At 40.7% G+C, this 12,489-nt stretch overlaps 1 long non-coding RNA gene across 1 annotated transcript in view; it reads left to right on the top strand.

The window, feature by feature from the left end:
• Positions 1-2,312, top strand: part of LOC147204171 (uncharacterized) — a 129,232-nt gene extending 126,920 nt beyond the window's left edge. The window contains exon 5 of the long non-coding RNA XR_015101290.1: positions 926-2,312. This is a non-coding gene — a long non-coding RNA (uncharacterized LOC147204171). The remainder of the gene's footprint in view (positions 1-925) is intronic.
• The last annotated feature ends 10,177 nt before the right edge of the window (positions 2,313-12,489 follow it).

Below are 12,489 nucleotides of genomic sequence, written 5' to 3'. Positions count from 1 at the left end.
AAGAAACTTCAAGCTAAGAAAGGTACAGATACAGTATGGACTGCTACTCGCAGCTCCGAGTTTCCTGAAGGCAACATACTTCTAGCTGCTCTGCCATTGACTATTACCGAGCATCATCCTGGCATCCCATTGGCTAAGAGGGGCCTCTACCGTGTCTGTCTATGAGTGTAGATAGCTAAATAGATGGATATGTGTCGATGCAGCGTCCTCGTCATTAGCCCCTGGATTTTGGGGGGGCTTGGAACGAATTAGGGCATTTACATGGAAAACGCGTCTCTACTTACAAAATTGCTTCCAGAACCAATTAATTTCGTAAGTAGCGCTACCACTGTAGCTGCAAAATTACCACTTTTCAGGAGACCCCCATAATGCCGTTCAAACATAAACGTTTAGCCACTCAGGAAGGATGAGAGGTGCACTTTTACAATAATTTGTCAAATTAACACCCACATGTGTGGACTCACCAAGTGGATTGAGTTGTGAAAAAAATATATTGACCAAATTATGACACAAGATTTCTTGTCCCGAGATCAGATTTTGACCCGCCTCCGTCCTTCGGCCGCTGCGAGGTGTTTCGGCGCCGCCCGAGATCTGAGATCAGTCTGCCGTTGACCCGCTGTGAGCCTGAGCTGCGGGCCCTGCTGAGTAGTGAGAAATTAATTAAGAGTGAAACAGCAGCAGGAGGCAAAGATGGAGGGGGAGGAAGAGGAACGGGAGCCTTCCAAAGTGCCTGCGGTGACCGGAGGGGGGGGGGGGGGGGGGGTCTTCTCCGGAAGGATCAAGACAATTATTGCTATTATCATTGTCTAATGTGCATCTCTGTCTCCTCACTTGACTCGGCCTTTGATTGTCGCCCCCTTCTGGCCCCTCTTTTATGCCTCCCCCCCCAACCCCACCACCGCCCACTCCTCCTTTACCTCCCCAGAGCAAGGACGCGCTGTTTGCCGGTGGCGGCCGCAGAAGAGGCCCTAATGAGATGTCTATCGCCTCCGTCTAGACTGGACTGCACCCCCAGCCCCCACCCCCACACACAGCCCACAAGCACCAGTGCACCACCAGGCAATGTATTACACACTGTTCCCTGTCTCCAGCCCAGGGAATAGTAAGTGAGTTTGTGTGTGTGTGTGTGTGTGTGTGTGTGTGTGTGTGTGTGGCATGACCAACGTGTCTGGGAGGCAGGGGAGCTGCACTTGGCAATAGATTTGGGCTTTTTTTTTTTTTTTTTTGCATGCTTGTTTGTGCGCATATGTTGACAGTGTGTGTTGGAAATGGCACGATTTGGGGGCAGGCCGCCGGGTCGGCAACGCGACGCCGTGATGGATGCCCTGGCACGCACCCCTCATCGTCCCTCATCCCAAACTCTGATTGCCTATTCGGACACCCCCCCCCCCCCCCCCTGAAAAAAATGGGAAGGATAATGCCCTCTAAATCAAACTATCCTTGTTATCAAAGCCAAGCCTGCAGTCTCTTCCAGCTAGGCACTCCCACAGTGGAGCTCCACCAGAGGGACCAACACCAGGGGGCCCTTCGTGACTCCGCCGAGTCCTCTCCATTGGCAAAGGCAACATTTCTTTCACACTTTTTTGTTTTAGCTTTTAACTGGTCGAATATCCGCTCCAGCCTTTTTGTGGATTTAGCATGTTGGGCTTTATAAAGACTCGTCAATGCATTTGAACTTTCATTCTAAAACACGTGCCTTTAAAACATGCCATTTTGATAGCTTGGCACCACAAACACCTGTTTGCAAAACAATATTCCTCTGTTTTTTCCTTGCTTAGCGCTCATTCAGAAAAGAAAGACAAAATCGCATTACATGTTGTTTAGGAACTAGCTAGCGTCGGCTCAATGGTATGTCACATGTTGCTGTTTAAGAGCTACAGTGTTGGCTAGCTAGTGATGGCTCAACTTTTATGCTATCAAAGCAACATTTTCCCTGAGCATTGCTAACCTCTGTTTGCAAAATAGTTCTGCTTAGTGATCATATTGAAAAGAAGACAAAAACTATGACATGGTTTTGTAAGAGCTTGTTAGTGTTGGCTCAACTTTTATGCTAAATCGGGTAATGCCAACTTAATATTTTACTGTGTGGTTTTTTTTTCCAGATTCGTTTTTTATTTAATTAGATTTTTTTATACTTAAATTAATTAATTCCCACTACAGTTTCTTGTAGACTGATGTGGTCTTTCCACAATATTGTGTACCTCCATGTTTTTGTTCCAGGTGGCCTTCATCTGCACAAAATGTACAGCACGTGTTTGCTGTTGTGGTTCAAGGTTGGAGTGTGAGTGTGATTGAATCAAAATATTCAGCTCCGCCTTGTTTCGCTCTTGTTTTTGGAGACTGTGTCCCTAATCAAGAGTCTGCCGTTGGAAAGGAATCAGTCAGTTTGGTACACGTGAAAAGATGGATCTTCTCTCACTACGGCGGCTTCGTCTTCACATTGTGCGTGTGGCATCTCTCATGCTAACCTGCAGCACACAGACACACACAAGTGACTCTTTAATGAACAGAGTGTGTGTGTGTGTGCGCGTGCACGCGCGTGTTCGGGGGTGGGTAGAAAGAGAGAGAGAGCGAAATGAAAGAGAGACAGCGGGCTCGTTAGCAGCCATGCTGAAAGTCTGCTCCAGTTACTCGCTCGACTGGGGGGGGCCGCCTGTGTTTTTTTCTTTCCTTTTTTTCACTCTGATGCGTTTGTGCGTCGCACCTCCCTCCCTCACTCACCTTTTCACCCCTCCTTCCTGGTGACACACTCCCTGAAGGTCACGTAAGGGAGCCGACAAGGTGAGTCACCTTCAGCTCTCTTTGTGGACGGTCACTGCCAAGCAAGGCCTCTCTGCCGGCCTAAAAATGAGCCTAAACACTAAACAAAAGCTTGGACTCGCATCAAAATTCGACATTTGTGTTGGCATTAGCCACCGAATGACCAAATCAACTCGAATAAGTTACTTCATTGGTGTCCAATCTGTGGCCCGGGGGCCATTTGTGGCCCACCATCCTTTTTATATACATATTAAAAAAAAGACATTTACTCCTAATAAAATAATTCTATGCACTGTAGACCTCCTCTGAAAATATATATCAATGGGATGGATGTGCGTAATTTGTGTTACAATCAAATGTCTTTTTTTTCCACACTTAACGTTTTGTGTTATTGTATTAAATATCAATGAATGGTTGCAGTACGTTTCCTGAAACCATCTGAGGTTGGTTCAGACCAATCGAGCTTTTACAGTCTGCCACCTGCAGTACATCACCATTCTCTGGAAAAATATTCTTGCCTCAGTTCACCTTGCTGCCGTCGACGAGAAGTTTGGGAGGGTGGTCGGGTGTGGGGGCGACTGTTAATAATCGGAGGCACTTTTGCGTTATTCATGCATGCCTGCGCGAGCGCGCGTCCCGCGGGAGGTCGCAAACAGCTCTTATCCGCCGCCATCGAAGGCTGACGCTCCAAAGCTGCTGCCATCAGCCACAAACTCATTAATTACTCTTTAGTATCAAGCCGTAATTAGAGACACCAATCAGGAGGAAGATGCACCCCATCCCTCACTCTCCTTCCACCCCCAGCCCTATTAGCACTGTGCTGTGTGCAAAGTGATCTAAACTAAAGCTGAGATGGTTGGAGGACGGGAGAGGGGGGAGACAAAGGATGGAGAGAGAAGGGGGGCACAGAGGTCATGTGAGAAAGAACACAAGAGGGGGGTGATGTCGACACCGAAGAGGAGCATTAATTTGACATTAATTGTGTCATCTTGTGCTTTATTGACCCCCCCCCACACCCCCCCAAACCCTCGCCTCGCAACGCGTCACCTCCCCTCCTCCCACCCACGCAAACACCTCTCATCCTTCCTGAGTGGCTCAAGAGATGAGCAAAGACGTGTCTCGAATGGGAGGGGTGAGGATGATGAGGGTGACACGGGGACAAGAGGATGAAGAGGTGAGAGGTTTTGCGGGCGGTCTCCAAGGGACGCGCCGGCAACACCGTCTTTGCCATTGAGTCAGGACGTCAATGTGGAGACCCATTGATGATGTCATTGATGGTGTCATCAGAACACAAATCAGCTTTCCACATTGAAATGAATGGAAATGCCATTAATCCGTTCTTTTATATTGTGACTCATATCATATTCTTCAAAAGTAACCGCGTTCTACTTGAGCACAGTTTTTGGCTACTCTGTCCACTTCTGCTCATTTCTTGAAAATAGCCCTAATATTTGATACAGTTCTTTTATTGAACGCGATTCGACCCTGTCGGTGTACCTAATAATGTGTCCAGTGTGTTTTGCGCCACCAGGCCAAGTTGCGATCATTTCGTCATGTTGCATCACGGTTGCATCTACACTATTTCGGATTCCTCGCTAACCTTCTGCGTTAACGACAACACCAAAAACAAACTCGTAAAGATCGTCTTTGGCGGTCATTCAGGAACGCGTGTGCGCACGTGGATTTGTGTTTGTGTGTGTGTGTGTGTGTGTGTGTCCGTGCGTCTGCGTGATTCCGTCTAATTTTCTTACCAAATATAGACGCTGCCATCAGGCCGCCATCTGCAGCAGATTATTGGACTTGTGCGAGTTACCTGGCACCCATTTGGACTTCCAGTCCAAATGCTTGTCCGCACACACACACGCGAACACACACACATATGTTGGCTGTATTCAGAATCCTTCCCGAGCCATGACATACTGTAGTGTGTTGTAAAGCGGCTTCGCAATTTTGTGGTGCTGTGAGTGAATTTTTTTAAATCGGTTAATAAATGATTCCGTTTAATTTTTACTCAAAGTAGCGTGTTTTCACTTATGCTACGCCACACAAGTACAATTTCGTCTTGCTTTAAAAATTTGGGGGTATAGTTCCCCTTGAAATGGTCGGCAACTGTTTGGTTTGGTGGAGAAAATGACGTGCACAAGTGAGATCATCCAAAGTTCTAATTTTCAGTTCAATTTGTCTTCTCTCTTTCCTTTTTTTTAACCTCATCTTGTCTAAAATCCCTTCACGACTGAAAAGCTATTTGAAGAAGCGGAAGAAGAAGAAGAAAAAAAACGTTATTTCAGTTATAATGCACGGCGAGATTTAGAAATCCATTTCATCCATCCATTTGATGAAGTACTTATCCTCATCGGGGTAGCAGGCAGATTTAAAAATAACCAACCCCACCCCCTTGGCCACCCCCAAAAATGTGCCTGGGTTAAAAAGAAAAGGGCAGACGCTATCTAAAATAAACAATTGTATGTAGGCGCTTTTAGCCTAAAAAAATGACCATGAGCCATTTTTAGCCGAAAAAACCCGACCATGTATAGTAAGGCGTTTTTAGACGAAAACAACGACCATGTACAATAAGACGTTTTTAGCCGAAAAAAAATGACCATGGATAGTAAGGCGTTTTTAGCCGAAAAAAGAGACCATGTGTAGGAAGGTGTTTTTAGCCGAAAAAACGACCATGGATAGTAAGGCGTTTTTAGCCGAAAAAAGAGACCATGTGTAGGAAGGTGTTTTTAGCCGAAAAAAAACGACCATGAATAGTAAGGGGTTTTTAGCCGAAAAAAATGACCATGTATAGTCCGGCATTTTTAGCCGAAAGAAAACCAACCATATATAGTCAGGCGTTTTTAGCTGAAATAAATGACCATGTATAGTAAGGCATTTTAACTCGAAAAAACGACATAGTATAGTAAGGCGTTTTTGGCCCGAAAAAAACGACATAGTATAGTATGGCGTTTTTAGCCGAAAAAAAAACGACCATTATAGTAAGGCGTTTTTAGCCCGAAAAAAACGGCATAGTATTGTAAGGCGTTTTTAGCCCGAAAAAAACAGCATAATATAGTAAGGCGTTTTTAGCCCGAAAAAAACGATATAGTATAGTATGGCGTTTTTAGCCGAAAAAAAAACGACCATTATAGTAAGGCGTTTTTAGCCCGAAAAAAACGGCATAGTATTGTAAGGCGTTTTTAGCCCGAAAAAAACAGCATAATATAGTAAGGCGTTTTTAGCCGAAAAAAAAAACGACCATGTATAGTAAGGCGTTTTAGCCCGAAAAAACCGGCATAGTATAGTAAGGCGTTTTTAGCCTGAAAAAAACGACATAGAATAGTATGGCGTTTTTAGCCGAAAAAAAAACGACCATGTATAGTAAAGCGTTTTTAGCCCGAAAAAAACAACAGTATAGATAGTAAGGCGTTTTTCGCCCGAAAAAAAACGACATAGTATAGTAAGGCGTTTTTAGCCCGAAAAAAACGACATGGTATATATAGTATGGCGTTTTTAGCCGAAAAAACCCCCCCGACCATGTATAGTAAGCCGTTTTTAGCCCGAAAAAAACTACACAGTATAGTAAGTTGTTTTTAGCCCGAAAAAAACGACATAGTATAGTAAGGCATTTTTAGCCCGAAAAAAACGACATAGTATAGTAAGTCGTTTCAAGCCCGAAAAAAACGAGATAGTATAGTAAGGCGTTTTTAGCCCGAAAAAAACGACATAGTATATATAGTAAGGCGTTTTTAGCCCGAAAAAAAGGACATAGTATAGTAAGGCTTTTTTAGCCCAAAGAAACGACATAGTATATATAGTAAGGCGTTTTTAAGCCGAAAAAAACGACATAGTATAGTAAGGCGTTTTTAGCCTGAAAAAACGACATAGTATATATAGTAAGGCGTTTTTAGGCCAAAAAAAACGACCATGTATAGTAAGGCGTTTTTAGCTAAAAATGAAACGACATAGTATAGTAAGGCGTTTTTAGCCCGAAAAAAACGGCATAGTATAGTAAGGCATTTTTAGCCCGAAAAAAACGGCATAGTATATATAGTAAGGCGTTTTTACCCCGAAAAAAACGACAGTATAGTATGACGTTTTTAGCCCGAAAAAAACGGCATAGTATAGTAAGGCGTTTTTAGCCCGAAAAAAATGACATAGTATAGTAAGGCGTTTTTAGCCCGAAAAAAAACGACCATGTATAGTAAGGCGTTTTTAGGCCAAAAAAAACGACCATGTATAGTAAGGCGTTTTTAGCTAAAAAAAACCCCCGACATAGTATAGTAAGTCGTTTCAAGCCCGAAAAAAACGAGATAGTATAGTAAGGCGTTTTTAGCCCGAAAAAAACGACATAGTATATATAGTAAGGCGTTTTTAGCCCGAAAAAAAGGACATAGTATAGTAAGGCTTTTTTAGCCCAAAGAAACGACATAGTATATATAGTAAGGCGTTTTTAAGCCGAAAAAAAACGACATAGTATAGTAAGGCGATTTTAGCCTGAAAAAAACGACATAGTATAATAAGGCGTTTTTAGCCCGAAAAAAACGACATAGTATAGTAAGGCGTTTTTAGCCCGAAAAAAAAAACGACCATGTATAGTAAGGCGTTTTTAGCCGAAAAAAGAGACCATGTGTAGGAAGGTGTTTTTAGCCGAAAAAAAACGACCATGAATAGTAAGGGGTTTTTAGCCGAAAAAAATGACCATGTATAGTCCGGCATTTTTAGCCGAAAGAAAACCAACCATATATAGTCAGGCGTTTTTAGCTGAAATAAATGACCATGTATAGTAAGGCATTTTAACTCGAAAAAACGACATAGTATAGTAAGGCGTTTTTGGCCCGAAAAAAACGACATAGTATAGTATGGCGTTTTTAGCCGAAAAAAAAACGACCATTATAGTAAGGCGTTTTTAGCCCGAAAAAAACGGCATAGTATTGTAAGGCGTTTTTAGCCCGAAAAAAACAGCATAATATAGTAAGGCGTTTTTAGCCCGAAAAAAACGATATAGTATAGTATGGCGTTTTTAGCCGAAAAAAAAACGACCATTATAGTAAGGCGTTTTTAGCCCGAAAAAAACGGCATAGTATTGTAAGGCGTTTTTAGCCCGAAAAAAACAGCATAATATAGTAAGGCGTTTTTAGCCGAAAAAAAAAACGACCATGTATAGTAAGGCGTTTTAGCCCGAAAAAACCGGCATAGTATAGTAAGGCGTTTTTAGCCTGAAAAAAACGACATAGAATAGTATGGCGTTTTTAGCCGAAAAAAAAACGACCATGTATAGTAAAGCGTTTTTAGCCCGAAAAAAACAACAGTATAGATAGTAAGGCGTTTTTCGCCCGAAAAAAAACGACATAGTATAGTAAGGCGTTTTTAGCCCGAAAAAAACGACATGGTATATATAGTATGGCGTTTTTAGCCGAAAAAACCCCCCCGACCATGTATAGTAAGCCGTTTTTAGCCCGAAAAAAACTACACAGTATAGTAAGTTGTTTTTAGCCCGAAAAAAACGACATAGTATAGTAAGGCATTTTTAGCCCGAAAAAAACGACATAGTATAGTAAGTCGTTTCAAGCCCGAAAAAAACGAGATAGTATAGTAAGGCGTTTTTAGCCCGAAAAAAACGACATAGTATATATAGTAAGGCGTTTTTAGCCCGAAAAAAAGGACATAGTATAGTAAGGCTTTTTTAGCCCAAAGAAACGACATAGTATATATAGTAAGGCGTTTTTAAGCCGAAAAAAACGACATAGTATAGTAAGGCGTTTTTAGCCTGAAAAAAACGACATAGTATATATAGTAAGGCGTTTTTAGGCCAAAAAAAACGACCATGTATAGTAAGGCGTTTTTAGCTAAAAATGAAACGACATAGTATAGTAAGGCGTTTTTAGCCCGAAAAAAACGGCATAGTATAGTAAGGCATTTTTAGCCCGAAAAAAACGGCATAGTATATATAGTAAGGCGTTTTTACCCCGAAAAAAACGACAGTATAGTATGACGTTTTTAGCCCCAAAAAAACGGCATAGTATAGTAAGGCGTTTTTAGCCCGAAAAAAATGACATAGTATAGTAAGGCGTTTTTAGCCCGAAAAAAAACGACCATGTATAGTAAGGCGTTTTTAGGCCAAAAAAAACGACCATGTATAGTAAGGCGTTTTTAGCTAAAAAAAAACCCCGACATAGTATAGTAAGTCGTTTCAAGCCCGAAAAAAACGAGATAGTATAGTAAGGCGTTTTTAGCCCGAAAAAAACGACATAGTATATATAGTAAGGCGTTTTTAGCCCGAAAAAAAGGACATAGTATAGTAAGGCTTTTTTAGCCCAAAGAAACGACATAGTATATATAGTAAGGCGTTTTTAAGCCGAAAAAAAACGACATAGTATAGTAAGGCGATTTTAGCCTGAAAAAAACGACATAGTATAATAAGGCGTTTTTAGCCCGAAAAAAACGACATAGTATAGTAAGGCGTTTTTAGCCCGAAAAAAAAAACGACCATGTATAGTAAGGCGTTTTTAGGCCAAAAAAAACGACATAGTATAGTAAGGCGTTTTTAGCTAAAAAAAAAAAAACGACATAGTATAGTAAGTCGCTTCAAGCCCGAAAAAAACGAGATAGTATAGTAAGGCGTTTTTAGCCCGAAAAAAAAGGACATAGTATAGTAAGGCTTTTTTAGCCCAAAGAAACGACATAGTATATATAGTAAGGCGTTTTTAAGCCGAAAAAAACGACATAGTATAGTAAGGCGATTTTAGCCTGAAAAAACCGACATAGTATAGTAAGGCGTTTTTAGCCCGAAAAAAACGACATAGTATAGTAAGGCGATTTTAGCCTGAAAAAACCGACATAGTATAGTAAGGCGTTTTTAGGCCGAAAAAACCGACATAGTATAGTAAGGCGTTTTTAGCTAAAAAAGAAACAACATAGTATAGTAAGGCGTTTTCAGGCCAAAAAAAAACGACATAGTATAGTAAGGCGTTTTTAGCCTGAAAAAAGCGACATAGTATAGTAAGGTGTTTTTAGCCCGAAAAAAATGACATAGTATAGTAAGGCGTTTTTAGCTAAAAAAGAAATGACATAGTATATGTAGTAAGGCGTTTTTAGCCCGAAAAAAAAGGACATAGTATAGTAAGGCTTTTTTAGCCCAAAAAAACGACATAGTATAGTAAGGCGTTTTTAGGCCGAAAAAAACGACATAGTATAGTAAGGCGTTTTTAGGCCGAAAAAACCGACATAGTATAGTAAGGAGTTTTTAGCCCGAAAAAAATGACATAGTATAGTAAGGCGTTTTTAGCTAAAAAAGAAACGACATAATATAGTAAGGCGTTTTTAGGCCAAAAAAAACGACATAGTATAGTAAGGCGTTTTTGGCCGGAAAAAACGACATAGTATAGTAAGGCGTTTTTAGCCTGAAAAAAACGACATAGTATAGTAAGGCGTTTTTAGCCCGAAAAAAATGACATAGTATAGTAAGGCGTTTTTAGCTAAAAAAGAAACGACATAGTATAGTAAGGCGTTTTAAGGCCGAAAAAAATGACATAGTATAGTAAGGCGTTTTTAGCCCGAAAAAAACGACATAGTATAGTAAGGCGTTTTAGCCCAAAAAAACGACATAGTATAGTAAGGAGTTTTGAGGCCGAAAAAAACGACATAGTATAGTAAGGCGTTTTTAGCCCGAAAAAAACGACATAGTATAGTAAGGCGTTTTTAGCTTAAAAAAAAAAACGACATAGTATAGTAAGGCGTTTTTAGCTAAAAAAAAACGACATAGTATTGTAAGGCGTTTTTAGCCCGAAAAAAACGACATAGTATAGTAAGGCGTTTTTAGGCCGAAAAAAACGACATAGTATAATAGTAAGCCTTTTTTAGCCCGGAAAAACCGACATAGTATAGTAAGCCGTTTTTAGGCCGAAAAAAACGACATAGTATAATAGTAAGCCGTTTTTAGCCCGAAAAAAACGACATAGTATAGTAAGGCGTTTTTAGCCCGAAAAAAACGACATAGTATAGTAAGGCGTTTTTAGGCGGGAAAAAAACGACATAGTATAGTAAGGCGTTTTTAGCCCGAAAAAAACAACATAGTATAGTAAGGCGTTTTTAGCCCGAAAAAAATGACATAGTATAGTAAGGCGTTTTAGCCCAAAAAAACGACATAGTATAGTAAGGAGTTTTGAGGCCGAAAAAAAACGACATAGTATAGTAAGGCGTTTTTAGCCCGAAAAAAATGACATAGTATAGTAAGGCGTTTTTAGCTAAAAAAAAAAAAAACGACATAGTATAGTAAGGCGTTTTTAGCTAAAAAAAACGACATAGTATAGTAAGGCGTTTTTAGCCCGAAAAAAACGACATAGTATAGTAAGGCGTTTTTAGGCCGAAAAAAACGACATAGTATAATAGTAAGCCTTTTTTAGCCCGGAAAAACCGACATAGTATAGTAAGCCGTTTTTAGGCCGAAAAAAACGACATAGTATAATAGTAAGCCGTTTTTAGCCCGAAAAAAACGACATAGTATAGTATGGCGTTTTTAGCCCGAAAAAAACGACATAGTATAGTAAGGCGTTTTTAGCTTAAAAAAAAAAAAAAACGACATAGTATAGTAAGGCGTTTTTAGCTAAAAAAAACGACATAGTATAGTAAGGCGTTTTTAGGCGGGAAAAAACGACATAGTATGGTAAGGCGTTTTAAGCCCGAAAAAAACGACATAGTAAAGTAAGGCGTTTTTAGCTTAAAAAAAAAAAAAGACATAGTATAGTAAGGCATTTTTAGGCCAAACAACATGGTCGTTTGAACGGTGGTTTCCTTGATTGAACACCTGCATGTGTACCTCTCCACCACCAGTGACATTGACTGTATCTGCACGATCGGCATATTTGACATGCACTCCGGAAAGTTTGCAGGAAAAAGTAACCTCATGTTTGGTGTTGTATTTTCACACATCACTGAGTGGGGTTCGAACCGGGGTTGCCTGGACTTTGCAAACACCTGCATCTGTACCCCTACACCACCAGTGACTGTGGCCTGCTCTGCACTATAGGCATATTTGACATGCACTCCGGAAAGTTTGCAGGAAAAAGTAACCTCATGTTTGGTGTTGTATTTTCATTCATCACTGAGCAGGGTTCGAACCGGGGTTGCCTGGACCAAACAGCTGCAACTGTACCCCTACACCACCAGTGACTGTGATTTGCCCTGCACTATAGGCGTATTTGGCATGCACAAGGGAGGGTTTACAGTTAAAAAAAATAAAATAAAAGCAAAGCGTTTGGTGTATTTTATTTTCACATGTGACTGAGCGGGGTTTGAACCCAGGGAGCCTGGACCGAAAGCTGGCGCGGGTGCCTCGACACTTTCTTTCTATGTCGTTTTTTTCGGGCTAAAAACGGCTTACTATACTATGTCGTTTTTTTCGTCTGAAAATGCCATACTAGACTATGTCGTTTTTTTTTCGGGCAAAAAACGCCTTACTATACGATGTCGTTTTTTTCGTCTAAAAACGCCTTACTATACTATGTCGTTTTTTTTCGGGCAAAAAACGCCTTACTATACGAGGTTGTTTTTTTCGTCTAAAAACGCCTTACTGTACATGGTCGTTTTTTTCATCTAAAAACGCCTTACTATACATGGTCGTTTTTTTCGTCGGAAAACACCTTACTATACATGGTCGTTTTTTCGGCTAAAAACGCCTTACTATACATGGTCGTTTTTTTCGTCTAGAAACGCCTTACTATACATGGTCTTTTTTTTCGGCTAAAA

The sequence above is a fragment of the Hippocampus guttulatus genome, chromosome 6 (genome assembly GCF_054856545.1).
Source record: "Hippocampus guttulatus isolate MCC_2025c chromosome 6, RoL_Hgut_1.0, whole genome shotgun sequence".
NCBI lineage: Eukaryota > Metazoa > Chordata > Actinopteri > Syngnathiformes > Syngnathidae > Hippocampus > Hippocampus guttulatus.
This window is presented reverse-complemented; position numbering and strand designations above follow the sequence as displayed.